This window comes from Sphaeramia orbicularis, chromosome 2 (assembly GCF_902148855.1).
Source record: "Sphaeramia orbicularis chromosome 2, fSphaOr1.1, whole genome shotgun sequence".
Classification (NCBI taxonomy): Eukaryota; Metazoa; Chordata; class Actinopteri; order Kurtiformes; family Apogonidae; genus Sphaeramia; species Sphaeramia orbicularis.
Window position 1 is genome coordinate 180557 of NC_043958.1, and position 16766 is coordinate 197322.

The window sequence follows — 16766 nt, forward strand, 5'->3', positions numbered from 1 at the left end:
GGAAGAAAACACAACCACTGGACTAACTGGGTACATTTAACAGGATTTCAACGTTTTCTTGTTTCAGTTCCATAATTTAATCATTTCTTGTTCAGTTTAATATCGTTTGTAGATCGTTAAATCATACTGTTGGACAGGTCAGACTGAACTAACTCTCCAGTCCCTGGAAAAGACGCCGACTGTGTACGATAAGGAAACTGAGCATTTACGGAAAAAGGAACGGAGTGACCAATTTATGTTTAAATAACTGGACAGTTTTTTTTGTTTTTTGTTTTTTTTATGTAAGCCGACAATGAGCTTCCCCTGTCTGAAAGACTAACAGACGCCACTGATCCCTAACACACACACACACACACACACACACACACACACACACACACACACACACACAGTGACAGTTCTTTGTGCTTTATTTTCTGTCAGATGGATTGAAGGTAGTTCATTTAAAGGTGGTTCAGTCTAAATAGGTGTTCTCTTTCAGATTGGATGTGTTCAACACCCGTTTTCTCCGAAACATCCATAAATTATGCATAATAACACATTAACAGACTATTGTAGTATGAAGAGTGATCATGGTGAAGGATCCCCCTGGGAGGAAAAGTGCCTTTGGCCGCTGCACAACGCCTATTTGGCTAATTCATTTGTGCTGCAATTACTTCTGGCCCGTGCATGGCTTGGCTCAAGTTGCTGCAGGCTTTTTTTTTTTTTTTTTTCTCCTCTTGTCTTCCACTTAGCCTACATGCACAGAAATAGAAGGAAAAAGGCGGATGACAGAATGCGTGTTCTGGACCGAAGCATCTGTACTCAAAGCAGGCTCATCAGTCATGGAAGCAGCTCCTGTCCAGCGCTCATTAGCACTGTATGGGACTGGACTAACACAACTGTATTTAATCTGCAACATTTTCCTAAATATGAGCCGGTGGAAAACAATCAGACACTCAGACACCGGATCAAAACACGCAAGTTTTCAGGTTCTTTTTAGTCGGTTTTCATCGTATTAATCCATAAAAACAGTGAACGGTCAGATGTGTGTGTTTGCACTTTTCAGTCGTGGACGGTCGGGTCGTTCATCACAAGGGGTGTTAGAAAATATTGGTTCTGCAATATATTGCAATATTTCATTTCACAATACTGTATCGATATTAAAAAGTACTGTATAAATATTTTTAGGTATTTATTCAAATGCAGATATGGTGGAGGTTCATTTTTTTTAATAACTTAATTGTTATTTAACGCTGTTTTATTAAATATTTTATTTTATTTTATTTATTGTTGGAAGCATCCTAAAAGCACTTCTTACTGTCTGAGAGGCAGATGGTAGTTCCTCTAATGTTTGGATGTAGTTCAGAACTAACAAACCAACAAGTCGCACCATCTATCTATCTATCGATCTATCGATCTATCGATCTATCTATCGATCTATCTATCTAATCTGTGTGTGTATAGGTTTATATTTTTTGTACTGATCATTCGTTTTCTGCTACTTTTTATTATATTTGAACGGAGCGACTGTAACACACAACAGTTTCCTCCTGGGGTTAATAAAGTATTCTGATTCTGAAATAATAAACTAGCATGTGAATCTATAAACCAGCAGCTAAAACAGTAGTTAATGCTAATGCTAATTAGGGGTATAAGAAAATATGGGTTCTGCCATATATCACGATATTTCATTTCACAATACTGTATCGATATTAAGAAGTACTGTATCGATATTTGTATGTATTCAAATGCAGATATTGCAGAGGTTCATTTTTTTCTTTTTTTTTTTTTATTTTTTATATCTTCTTATTATTTAACACTGTTTTATTAAATGATGGTTATTTGAAGCATCCTAAAAGTACTTTTTACTGTCTGAGAGGCAGATGGTAGTTCCTCTAATGTTCGGATGTTAAATATATATATATTTTATTCCAAATATACATATTAAAACACTTTATTGAACACAATTCCATCAGTAATTTGTACAGTATGTACTAGACAAACATTATCCATATGATAATTCAAACAAACGTCGATTTAAAAAAAGTGTGAACCCGTGGTTGTGTGTGTCCTTGTGTTTGTGTCATATTCCGTTTCCCTGGACACAGCTCATGGCAGTGTGCATGTAAACCAGCAGCCCAGTATCATCCAGGATTAATAATTGACAATGACTTCCCATGTGACGTACGCGCCTGTATGTCCAGCCGCAGCGGTGAGCGCTAATGCAGCCGGTGTGTGTAGTGTGTGTGTTCCTGACGCAGTGTGTTCAACAATAAGGGTGTGGACCAATGAGCAGCGAGCACCGGCCTGCACGCCTTTGGTGTTTATGGCCCTTCAGCTCTTCTGTTTTAATCTTTGTAAGTCATCATTTAATTCAGTGTTGTGTTCAATGTTTGCTGTAGTACAGGCTTTTAACTCTATTGTTACCATGGTTTCCATCGAGGTTATTATCGTTAACGAAATGACTCAAACTAGAATTGAAAAAACATTTTCGTTAACGGAAATAAATAAAAATTCTAAAAAAAAAAAAAAAAAAAGATAACTAACCGAAACTGTATTGTGTGTTTACAAAACTAACTAAAACGGATAAAAAAATCTGGATAAAATTCCCTTCGTTTTCGTCTTTGTCAATGTCGGATTGATACGAAATCGATTTATTTCCCTCAAGCAGTTTTATCTGCTGGCACCAAATGATATTTAACAGTTCGTCACTTGTGTTCCCTTGTGGTTTCCAGTCGTCTTCTGGTCCCCACTCTACCTGGAAACATGGAGACTAAAGTTGGGAGAAAGCAGCAGAGTCCTGTCTGGGATTTATTTAATATTATTATTTAATATTATTGTATTAATACGATGGAGAAGAAAAGATATGAAAAAACTAATACTAAAACTAAGCATTTAGAAAATAACAAAAACTATCAAACCTGCTCTAAAAACTAATTAAAGCTAACTGAATTAGAGAAAAAAAAGTAAAAACTAAATTAAACTAAACTATAATGAAAAATTCATAACTATTAGAACCTGGGTTTCCATACAAATCAACCATTAGCATTAGCATTAGCATGAGGGCTGTGTATCGGCAAGAATCTGGCGATACTATACAAATCACAATACTAGGATAACAATACAATATATCATGATATATCATGATACTGTTTAAAAAAAGGTAATTTTTTTTAATTTTTTTTAATTTTTTTTTTTTATGATAATTTCCTTGAAGAATTACACCAGAAATATGAACAAATATTAAAAACATTTTATTTGATCAGAACAGGATCTAATGTTCTGTCACAAAATGTTCAAACTGTGTTCAAACTGAAATTGTGTTTTCCAGACATTCCAGTTTCAGATCCTGTTCAAATGTTCAGATTCTATTAGTTCACAACTAACATCAGAACATCAGAATGGGACACAACCAACCAATGTAAATCCCATCAGGTTGTGACAGTTCTCTTCCACCTTTATCCTCCATTATTGACACTAACATTCACCTGAACCCAACTGTCGCAGTCTCAGAATTCGCGAACGTCCCCATGCACTGGGGCGCCGTAAAGGGGGGGGGGGTCCACTGTAAGTGTAAGATCCACTGAATAATAGAGGAATAGAACCAGGAGTTGGATGTTGAAAGTATGGAAAGATTCACTTTCGTTTCAAGCCAGAGGTAGTTATGTTAGTTATGGACTGCACCCCCACGTGTATAACTGCTGCAGCCCCCCCCTTACCCCACCCAAAAAAAAAACCAAAACATCCCCCTCTGTCTTTTTTTGACAAAGTACTTTAAAACAACCGCAGTGGACTTCTTTTACGGTTAATTGTCAGTAATTTTATCTCATTTTATTATTTTTTTACAGTAGTAAACTTTAAATTAACAGTTTAATCTCATAAATAGAAAAGAAATATTTGTGAAATCACGATACATTTGCAAATGTATTTTAACTGTACTTTTCTGTGGAAAAAAAAATTCTTTTGAAAAATGGAAATTTTCTGGTTATTCACAGTTACAGTTTTTTCATGTTATTTTACATTTGACATGTAAAATCACAGTCTGTTTTTGTCATTTCATAGATATTTTCCTGTATCTTACAAATAGAGGAAAAATCTGCAAATTAAACAGTGAAAATTCTGTTAAATTACAGATTTTTTTTACACAGTGTATAGTTTTCCTCTAACTTTGGTTCAACACCATGGACTTCACAGTGTGAGTTCCACATCTGCACTAAACACACACACATTCAAACAGTTTCAGCGAGGCTTCGTCTGCTAACACGTCGTCTGAAATCACACATCATCTGAAATCACACGTCGTCTGAAATCACATGTCCTCTGAAGTCACACGTCATCAGGACGCACTGACGTGTCCATGGACCCTCTACAGCAGGGGTCTGGAACCCATGACTCCTGGGTTCATCTGCAAACATGTGCAGGCTATACACAGAAGAAAATAATGTTTTTGACAGCATATAAACCCAAATGTACTGTATGTCACACTACATTATTTTCTTTCCAAATGTAATCCAGTATACTCAGTTTGCATTTGTTAGTGGTTTGGCTTGGGTTTAAAAGTCAGGACATGTACATGAAAGTTGAGTTTTTTATCTGTTACACAATATAATAAGGAAAGAATAGAGAAGCTTTATAAAAGCATGAAATGAAATAATTTAACTCATGGATTTTGGATTTGTTTTATTTGCACTGACTCATGCAAACTGTTTATTGTAAAAGCTGTAATGGTAACATATGTGATGGAAGCAGATGTTTGAAGAAAGGGGCAGGAAGTATAAGTTTACTACATTCTGCTCCTTTCCAATTATTTAGGTTGGAATGAATGAATGAATAAATGAATTAATTAATAAGCACATACATATATACACATACATACATATTTTGTTTGGAAATAGTGTACATCATTAGAAAATTGTACAAATCTTGAATGTTTTCTTTATTGTAGTTGTATAATTTCATGAATGCACCACACATTGCATTATTGCCGTGGAAATACAAAGTTCAGTAGTTAAACAACAAACTAATCACAAACAGGCTACAGAACAGCCCCTAATGGTAAAATGTAGATGAGTTTAAATATTTATTCATGGCTTCAGTCACATTTTTTTTCTTCTTTTTCGAGTCAAAAATGTCTCTTTAGATTCTAGAGCTTGATTTAATGGATGATTCACTTTATTTTTGTGAAAAATAGATGGATTTAGCCAAAATTAGGCCGTGACAAGGTAAGAGAACAATACATTTATAATTAGCATGGCTTTTGAGCAAGACCTGCACCATTTTTTTGGCCGTGCTTTCGTAAAATTAACCGTGTAAATCCCTGGTGCACTGATCTGTGATAGAAACCAGTGTGTTGGAAATGCACTTTACAGTTTAAACGGACTAGAAGGAGCTCCATTTGTCTGTTTTCACAATGAAACTATAACCGTATTCAGTTTTCTAAAGCACCGTTTGCATTGTCTGCACACATTATTCAGGCTTTAAAATAATGATTATTACCCGCGATAATCAACAGATAAGGAGTGTTTCTAATTCATTATCTCCACTGTTTTGGCCTGTGAACATCTGATGTGTCCTGCAGCAGTTAACCATAACAAACTCAAATATTTTATGTTTCGTAAGAACAGAAAATATTGTGTGTTGAGCCATTGTTTCATCAAACTATTGGTGGAAACTGTAAAAAAAAATATATAATCTAATGTTACTGAAACTGTTTCTGTTTAACCTGTGTTTCTGTTTCTGTTTAACCCATACAGACCCAGCTCTACATTTGTGTCAGTTCCCAAATGAATTTTTTTCTATATTTAAACATTCTTCAGTGAGTTACCGCCTTTTATTAATAAAAATAAAAATAATAACAATAATAAGGGTTAGGGTTAGGGCTGCACGATATTGGAAAAAAGTGATATTGCGATTATTTTTTTAACCCTGTGATACATATTGCAATATGAAAAAAATACAACAACACAACACAGAACACCTGTTTCAGTTTCATCCTTCTTGTAGCTGAAATAATTCCAGATAACTGATGTTGCTTTTCTTTTTGGCGCTAAGTCTTTGTTTTCGGTGATTTTCTCTTTAATTTTATTTGATTTTCTGTCTAATTTTTCACCGTTGCGGTCAGTTGGAAGTGAAATGAAACTTAACACTCATTTATCTTTTCCCTACCTCCTGAAGCTTCGTAAAACGTTCATTTGAGAGGGCGGGACATAAACTTTCTGAAACGCCGTTGTTACCAGTAGGGCTGTGTACTGGCAAGAATCTGGTGATACGATACAAATCACAATAGGATCACGATGCGATATATCACGATATATCTATATACACTATACTATATCTATATACTGTTAAAAGGGCAATTTTGTTTGTTTCTTTTTTTTAATGATTATTTCCTTCAAAAGTTGAATTACACCAGAAATATGCACATTAATTAGAATTTAAACAGTAATACTAACTGTGTGCAATTTTACCGTGGTTTATCGTTTATATAACGATAAACCTCGATAAAATTGCAGACGGTTAGTATTACTGTTTAAATTCTAATTATCATGATAACAGTGTTCGATTACCACACTTTTAGGGGAAAAAACCCTATGTCTATGCTTTTATGTCAAATATTTGGGTATAGTTTTAATTTATTACAATTTTAATTTTCTATACCTAATATTTGGAACCAATATTCACTTTTAAAGTCTTTGAAAAGGTTCGTTAAGCATCTGTGTGTTATTTAAGAAATAAATTATATACATTTTTCAAATCGGATTTTATATATTTTTGTGTATTTTTTGTACTTTTGTTTTTATAGTAGGTTAAAGTGAAAAAATAATAGACAGATGATATAGATGAAGTTGTGCTGAAAAAACAGATCCCAAACATGGGTATAGTAAACATTTGTTTCTATAGTATATAAAGGCCAAACCAAAAGGACTGAAAAACAGACAGAATAGACTCAGACCACTAAGGGTTAATATTGGAATGTTTCTGACACAGAAGGGACATTGGGACTATTATTTGTTTATTTATTTATTTATTTTTAATACAACTTGGTTAAATAATGTGTGTATTAGTACTTTTTGAACATTTTGAGCACAATTTCAACAATACCACGATAATAATGATAACCGTGATCATTTTGGTCACAATAACTGTGATCTGAAATGTCCATATGGTTACATCCCTAGATCCTAGTATTGTGATTTGTATTACATCGTCAGATTCTTGCTGATATTAACAAACACCGTCGGTCTTTGAACTTGGAGGTGTGCAGACATGGACTGGAGTTCCTCTTTTATCTTAAAGGCAGTTTTGTCCTGGACATAAAGGCCATGTCTTTATCTCAGAGTTCCTGACAGAGAACAGGAGGCTCCTCGCTGTGATCCTGACGGGTTTATACGATCCTGGTGTTTCCTTTTAATCGGTCTTCCTGAACTGGACCAGGGCCAGGACTAGGACTGTTCGCAGTTCCTCTGTTTACGCTGCTTCGTTATTATTCACCTCCATGAGTCCACACCTCCAGATCTGAGCGATAGAGCCCCTGTTTTTTATTCGACTCGCTGCTAATATTAGCGCCGCTCGGTAAAGTCGGAGGGTGAGACTGGGGAGAAGCAGAATGCTGATCTCATTATGAAATCCACTGACAGGATGGCAGATGGTTGTAAAAACACACACTTAAGCTGTTTGGATTGGACGGTGTGGTGCGTTGGGTCGGACTCCTCTGCAGATCCTGTCGCAGCAGGTTTGACACTATTTAAAGAAACGCCGATGTTTCTGCAAAATAATGGCTGCTCCTCTGCTGCAAATAAGAAGAGTCTGAGTTATATTGAGCTTTTGATGGCACTGTCAGCAGTAGTGGCTTTTCCATTGGACGTCTGCGCAAAACTTTACCAATATTTACTAAATGTTGAAAAAGCAGAAGTGCGTAATGTCGGTTTGTCCATTAAAACACAAATGCAATGATTCTGTTTAATTGTCATGTCAAAAAAAAAACAGTTTTAACATAAGCTATGATGGCGTATCAGGGCCACATTAGAAAATAAAAGTGTAAAATATTGAGATAAAACCCGTAATTTTATGACAGTGAAGTTGAATACAAAAAGATTATGATTTTACCAGAATGAAGATATAATATTACGAGAATAATGTCGTGACTTAAAACAGGAAAAATATCATACTGCCTGATTTTAAAATTCTGACCCATACACTAAAATCATCACACTAGTCATGTTTCCATTGGACATCTGCACAAAACTTGACTGATATTTACTGAATGTTGAAAAAAACAGAAGTGCGTATTTTTTGTTTTTATTGTTTTTAGTTTGTGTTTTTTCCTCTAAAACACAAATGCGATGATTCTGTTTAATTGTCCTGTCAAAAAAAAAAACAAAAACAGTTTTAACATAAGCTACAACGGCGTATCAGGGCCACATTAGAAAATAAAGACACTTGTCACTACGGGAATAAAGTCATAAAATATCGAGATAAATCCCAAATGCGATGATTAGTTTATTTATTACTGCAAAAATAAATATTACAAAAATCAACCGTCCATTTCGTAACAATGCACGATCTGTTTCTTACCAGTAATGTATGTATAAAAAATAAACTCACTGTTCTTTTCAGATTGGATCGTATTATACTGATAAAAACGAGAAATAAATAAAAAATTGTTAAAAAAAAACAGTAATGTCTTATTTTCCAACATTACTGTGTCTGAATTGTAATGCATTACATGACTCCTGTATTACTTTGGAGTTTCATACATACAGGCTCTTATCATAAATGGTGCGTGTGCAGTAGAACCCAACCCCCCACAGTCAAATAATAACCCCCCCCCCCCCTTAATACAAGAGATGGGAGAGCCTTGGGACGCATAAATTTGCGTACATGTGGATGGATAATGCAGTAAGTAACGCTACGGTCTACGATGTTCCAATCCCAGGAGGAATGCTTACATTTTTTTTCAACATTTTCCATGTTCAAACAGGGGGCGGGGCCAAGGACCCCCCCCCCCCCCCCCCAGGAGATAAATCCACAACTGATAAAGAATCTAACTAGTCATAGAAACGTTAGCGGTCAAATGTTTCCAGAATAAAAGGAGTGAAATCTGACCACGTGTGAGTCTCTGATCCAGACTAATCCAGTCCTAAATGCTGATTGGCTGAAGTTTATCAGATACAGACTGGGGTCAAAATGTGAAATTGGAGAATTAATGATAGAATGGGTTTAAATCCAAAGGAATATTAGTGTCAGATCTGCTTCCAAATACTGTCTGCACATGTCTTCTTCAATTTGTGCATTTAAAAGAATGTACAAATCCACTATAATAACGAAATATAGAAGATTATCGGAATAAGTGTACATCTAGTTCTAACACAGAAGTACGCATAAAATAAGATATTATTGTAATTAATTGGTTATCATGATAAGAAGATGTTATCACAATTATTGATCATTGTCTATCTATCCATCCATCCATCCATCCATTTTCTTCTGCTAATCCAGGGCCGGGTCGCAGGGGTAACAGTCTAAGCAGGGATGTCCAGACCAAGGTTATTATCACTAATGAAATGACGAAAACTAGAATTGTAAAAACATTTTCATTAACTGAAATAAATAAAAACTATAATTAAAAGAAAAAAAATAACTAACTGAAACTGTGTTGTGTGTTTACAAAACTAACTAAAACGGATAAGTTATGGAAAAATTCCCTTCGTTTTTGTCTTTGTCAATGTTGGATTGATACAAAATCGATTTATTTAACTCCAGCAGTTTTCTGTGCTGTCACCATACGACACTTTTTGCTCCGTCACTTGTGTTCACTTGTGGTTTCCAGTCGTCTTCTGGTCCCCACTCTACCTGGAAACATGCAGACTAAAGTTGGGAGAAAGCAGCAGAGTCCTGTCTGGGATTTATCTGAATACAATGACAGAGAAGAAGAGAAAAGAGACGACTGAACTACAACTGAACTAAAACTAAACTAAAACTAAGCATTTAGAAAATAATGAAAACTAAATAAAACTATCAAACCTGCTCTAAAAACTAATTAAAACAAACTGAATTAGAGAAAAAAAAAAGTCAAAATTAAATAAAACTAAACGGGAATGAAAATCCAAAACTATTAGAACCTTGGCCCAGACTTCCCTCTCCTCAGACTCCTCCCTCTCCTCAGACTCCTCCCTCTCCTCAGACTCCTCCTCCAGCTCTTCCAGGGGGACCCCCGGGCATTCCCAGTCCAGCCCACAGACATAGTCTCTCCAGTGTGTCCTAGGTCTTCCCTGAGGCCTCCTCCTGGTGGGACATGCCCAGAACACCTCCCCATGGAGTCCAGGAGGATCTGAAACAGATGTCTGATCCACCTCAGCTGGTTCCTCTGGATGTGGAGGAGCAGTGGCTCTACTCTGAGCTCCTCCCCCTATCCCTAAGGGTGCACCCACCCTACGGAGGAAACTCATTTAGACCGCTTGTATCTGGGATCTTGCCGTTTCGGTCATGACCTTTTGGCTCAGCTCCTTCTTTACCACAACTGACCGATACAGTGACCGCTGTGCCCCCCCCCCCCCCCCCCAGCAGCCATCCCAGCAACACATCTTTCTGGCATTGTGTCGATGTATTTTCTGAGAGTTTCAACCCCAATGTCATTCCACGCTCTCAGAAGCTCATTCCAGAGAGTTTCCTTAGAAGTGTGGCCGGGGGGGGGGGCATCAAATATTAGAGTAAAATGTAAAAAATAGAACTGGTCTGATAAGTTTGTAGGTGAAATATTCCAGTACCTTTGCCTTTACCTTTTGCAATGGCAAAAAAAGTGAAATTTAGGCTCTGAGAAAAAACATAAACCTCCAGTTTCATAAGATTTGACAAGTGTTCTAATATTTTTGCACACCACTGTAAACTATAGTATAAATTTATATATGTGTGTGTGTGTGTGTGTGTATATATATATATATATATATATATATATATATATATATATATACATGCACTTTAATGTTTTACTACAAATAACAACATTAATAAATGTGATAATATCTCCTAATCATGATATTCTGTATTTATTAATTAATTAATTAATTGCAAATAGGCAACACACAGTAATATATTATTTTATTTTCTTCTTTATCCTCATGAGACCCAGCAATGCATTTTTGTCCTCTGTAGTGGATGAGAGTTTCACAGCTTTACTTTAAAATAAGAAATTACATAATGTCCACTGAAAAGGACATTATATATAAAAAAAAAAAAGGATCTGAAAAAATGGTTGCATCATGCTGTTTCCAATTTAGGAAATTATTTAATGTAAAATGGCGAAAATGTTTGCTTACTGGGTGTCAGGAGGATATGATTAGATATTCCCTTATTCAGATAATGTTCTATATTTTCTTATTTTACTGGATCCTTTTAAATGCATAAACTGAAGATACATTTTAAAGTTTTGGTCCAGATTTTTGGTGTTAGAAATGACTGTTTTTACTGTGCTTCTCTACAGTTGAAGATAATCCAGTGGCGGTTCAGATTTCCACGTCTTCAGAGCTTTTCCTTGCGTCGATACTCCGCTCGGCTCAGTTCTGCTGCCTCAGGTTCGAAGACGCTGATGTGAGTATTCCCTGAATCCTTACACAAGTCAGCGCTATTTCGTCTGCTTTTCCCATCTCAGTCTTTTTTTTTATTTTTTTATTTTTTTGTCGTGGTGCCTTCTCTTTTTTTGCCCAGCGTGTTGTGGTGCTGTCAAGCTGACGTTAATATTTCATCGTCCGCCACTTTGATGAAGCAAAGGGAACACCGGCCCTCATTAACGGCAGTCGGCCTATCAGCGCTTAGATGTGGAGGGGATGAATCATTTATCACCCTTTTTTTTTTTTTTTTTTTGCTTCACCTGCTCTTTGATGCATTCAGGACGTGGCTGCCCGGTCACAACTGAACATGTGACTCACAGCTCACAGATTATTATTAGTATTACTATCATTATTATTATTATAATGACATTTTTCTATTGATGCTTGAACTGTGCAGGAATGTTCTTGCAGCAGTTGTTAGTGTTCAGACAGCAGCAGATATAAACGCAGTGTGTAACACTGGCACTGTGCTGCATCTACAGTTTATGATCTGTGCTCAGATATTGAAAGTGTTCATGGTTTCATTACCTCTCGACTCTAATAATTACATTACGCCGGCCAAAGCACTGCCTTCAAACTGCACGTCATTAATCACTTTTCCAGTGTAAACATCTTTTCTGTGCTGATCAGGATCCTGCTGAAGCTCTGAAAGCAAACACTGATGGTAGAAGCACAGTTTTATTCCCATATTTTACAGGAGTGACCACGGTATTATCTGCACAGGCTCCAGACTTAACACTAGGGCTGTGTATCAGCAAGAATCTGGTAAAACCATACAAATCACAATACTAGGATCACAGTACGATATATCATGATATATCACGACACTCTTAAAAAGGCAATTTTTTAATTGGTTTTGTTTTTATTTTTAAAGATTGCTTCCTGGAAGAATTGAATTACACCATAAATCTGCACAAACACTAAACACATTTTTATTTGATCCCAACAGGATCTAATGTTCTATCACCAAATGTTCAAACTGTGTTCAAACTGAAATTCTGTTTCACAGACATTCCAGTTTCAGATCCTGTTCAAATGTTCAGATTCTATTAGTTCACAACTAACATCAGAACAGGATTTGAGTTCAATCCCAACAAAGGAACCAACATTATTGAATAAAAGAGTGTGAAAGAATAATGAATAAAAAACAAACAAAAAACCTAATGTGAACCTCCACCACAGGTGTTTGTGTCAGACTGCAGGTGGAAGCTCCTCTTCTCCTAAAATGACTCCCATTAAATGCTCAAATCTGTTCAGTTGTTTTCATTTCATTGACTCCAAATGTGTTGGAACACGTTCATCTCTCAGACCAGTTGGTTCAGAATCAGTTTGATCCAGATCAGTGGACTGGATGTTGTTCACTTCTCCTCCATTCCCGTGTCTGTGTTTGTTCATTCCATCTCTGCTCAGTGCATTTTGTCGTAGACGCTCAGCGTCCATGCACTTCAATGGGACTGAGTGGAACTGCTGGAAACTGACTCTAAACTGGACACTAATTGGATAAATGACACCGTGTTGTCCCGCCCCCGGACGCTCAGCGTCTCTGGGGGTGAATGGAGCTGTGGGCGGAGCTCGGCCGGGCCGGACGCTGAGCTTCCACGTGCTGATTGGAGGACGGGTCCAAAGGCTGAATCCAGTTTGATTGACAGCTGTTTTCAGATCTGCTCCTTCACTGACACAGTTCAGTTTAATACCGTCACACATTCTGCTGTGGAATCACAGAAACCAAATGAACTGTTCATTTACTGACCTGGAAGAAAACACAACCACTGGACTAACTGGGCTACATTTAACAGGATTTCAATGTTTTCTTGTTTAGTTGGTACGATAAGGTCACTGAGCATTTTCTTAAAAAGGAACAGAAGGACAAATTTATGTTTAAATAACATGACAATTTTTTTTTTATGTAAGCCGACAATGAGCTTCAACTGTCTGAAAGACGAGCAGCCAACACTGACCTCCACAATATCTGCATTTGAATAAATACCTAAAAATATCAATATCATACTTTTTTTATATCGATAAAGTATTGTGAAATGAAATATTGTGATATATTGCAGAACTGGTATTTTTTCACACCCCTAGTTACCACTAGATGTAGCTTTATATATAATATATATATATATATATATATATATATATATCTAATATGTATATATATATATGTATATGTATATATATATAGTATATGTATATATATTATATTGATATATATGTATATGTAATATATATATGTATATGTATATATAGTATAGTATATATGTATTATATGTATTATATGTATATATATGTATATGTATATATATGTATATATTTATATGTATATATTTATATAGTATATGTATATATATGTATATATAATATATGTATATATGTATATATGTATATATATAGTATATATATGTTATGTATATATATGTATATTATATATATATATATATATATGTTATATGTATATATATGTATATATATATTATATATATATATATATGTGTATATATATGTATATATATTATATATGTATATATATGTGTGTATATATATGTATATATATGTATTATAGTATATATATGTATATATATGTATATATATTGTATATATATGTATATATATATGTATGTGTATTATATATATGTATGTATGTTATATATATATGTTGTATGGTATATATATATATATATATATACATACATATATATATATATATATATATATATATATATATGTATGTATATATGTCTGTGCTAATATTCGAGCTCTGTGGTGTAGAGATGTTGAAAAAAGTGCTGAAAAATCACTTTTTCTTCACTTTTCTCTGTTTTTGATATAATAACCTTTGAATTCACTCTTCAGTTTACATGATCTGTGAATTAAATATAGGAAAATACAGGATTTACACTGAAAAATGTGAAATACAGGGGATGTTGTTATGATAAATGGTGATAAATCCCTTAAGGAAAATTAAATATGGAGAGAACTGACACAAAAGTCCCTCTGGATTTTTTTTTTTTTGTTCAAAACAGTTCAGTCATTTTTTTTTCCAAACCAACAATGCAAAATGACAGAAAATAAATAAATTAAAAAAAAATAATAAAATGTCTGTTTTAAGAATGAATGATCCAGAGGACATGTACAATTACAGATGATTCTTTTTCACATGCGGAGTAAATTCTACACTGTAAAAAAAATCCTGTAATTAAAACGGTATTATTCCAGCAGCTTGGGTGCTGAAAAAATACTGGAAAATAATGGAAAATAACCATCTCATAAAAATACAGTAATTTTCCATAATTAAAATACGGTTTTTTGCCCTAACTTTACATGAGATTTTGCTTTTTTTTTTTTTTTTTTTTTTTTACTTTTTAATGTTTAATAAAGAATATTTACATGTATTAAAACAATCAGATTACCTATAAATTTATATATAAACTAGAAGCACTCGGAGAGAGCAGACCTCCGCCAAGGCTGATCAGTGGCCCCCCCCGTGGGCCCCCCCCACCCCCGATCACCACCAAAATTTAATCATTTCTTCCTTATCCCATTTCCAACAAACCCTGAAAATTTCATCCAAATCTGTCCATAACTTTTTGAGTTATGTTGCACACTAACGGACAGACAAACAGACAAACAAACAAACAAACCCTGGCGAAAACATAACCTCCTTGGCGGAGGTAATAATTTTCAGTGAGACTCAGTTGTCCAATCCACCGATAAAAACTGTATTTGGACAGTTTATCAGTGCTTATACATGTTATACATTCACAAAAATACATTTATTCAACATTTTTGTTGTGAAACGTCCCATAATTACACAAGATATTTGTCAATTAACAAACAAGTCTGGTTCAACTGACAGAACAAATACTTCTTTTGCGGTTAATTGTCAGTAATTTTATCTTATTTTATTTTATTATTATTTTTTTTTTACAGTATTAAACTTTAAATTAACACTTTAATCTCATGAATAGAAAATAAATATTTGTGAAATTACGATACATTTGCAAATGTATTTTAACTGTATTTTTCTGTGAAAAAAGAAAAAAATTTCTTAAAAAAAAATGTAAATTTTATGGTTATTCATAGTTACAGTTTTTTCCTGTTACTTTACATTTGACATGTAAAATCACAGTCTATTTTTGATATTGATATTTTCCTGTATCTTAAAAATACAGGAAAAATCTGTCAAATAAACAGTGAAAATTCAGTTAAACTACAGATTTTTTTTACAGTGTAATTACGCTGCTTGATCTCATTCCGTTGTCGTACAGACCGACTGTCTGCGATGATAAACGTCTGGTGGGAACTTGTCGCTGTCTGTCAGAGGAGATGGTTCATGGCCGTTGGTCAGCTGACCCCAGGCCGGCTCCGTGGAATGTGTGAAAGTCTCATCTTCTTATCCGCACGTCGACTCTTCTCTTATTTGGTCACATTTTCCACCGTCCTCACATTTCTAACCTGTCATCAGTCGTTAGTTTTACAGAATGCTGCTGCTTTTAGGCAAACATCAGATGGTGCGTGCACTTGGAATCATCTGTCATGTTGTAATTAACCCAAAGTACGTTTAGAAGACTCTGTCAGCTGCTTTGATTCAATTAAACTGATGCCCCGTTAAGAGGTAATCTATTACAACAAGTGTAACATATCACATTTTAAATTGAGGAATGGAATGGGAAAAAATTAAATAAAAATAAAAAATTAATAGAAAAGGGTGTGTGTGTGTGTGTGTGTGTGTGTGTGTATATATATATATATATATATATACACACACACGCACACTTACTAGCGGCATTGTACCCGTGGTGGCATTGTACAATAGCATGAGAGGCTAAAATCTCCCAGCATACCTCACAACATTTAAATATGTACATAAAATTGTGCCTCGTAGATAGTCAGATAATGTTTCTATGCATTTGGTGAGTTTGGCGGTGACTGGGCTGTGAAGGCTGAGGAAAAGGCGTACAAACACCCTCCTGTGCTGCTACATTGATAGGACATCGATTGGACGGACGGACAAAGAACGTGCATTATATAATAGGATACATACAGATTATATATATATATATATTATATATATATATATATATATATATATATATATATATATATAGAAACACACAGGTGGGGAAGCAAAATGTACAATATTTTGAGGCAGGGATTGAAAGACAGTGTATGACCAAT

General features: G+C 34.8%; 1 protein-coding gene across 1 annotated transcript in view; it reads left to right on the forward strand.

Annotated features, from left to right (window-relative positions):
• LOC115436460 (double-stranded RNA-specific editase 1-like) overlaps positions 1-16766 on the forward strand; it is an 80750-nt gene that overhangs the window by 7917 nt on the left and 56067 nt on the right. The window contains exon 2 of the mRNA XM_030159357.1: positions 11462-11568. The gene's annotated coding sequence lies outside the window, so the exon portion shown is untranslated. The remainder of the gene's footprint in view (positions 1-11461; positions 11569-16766) is intronic.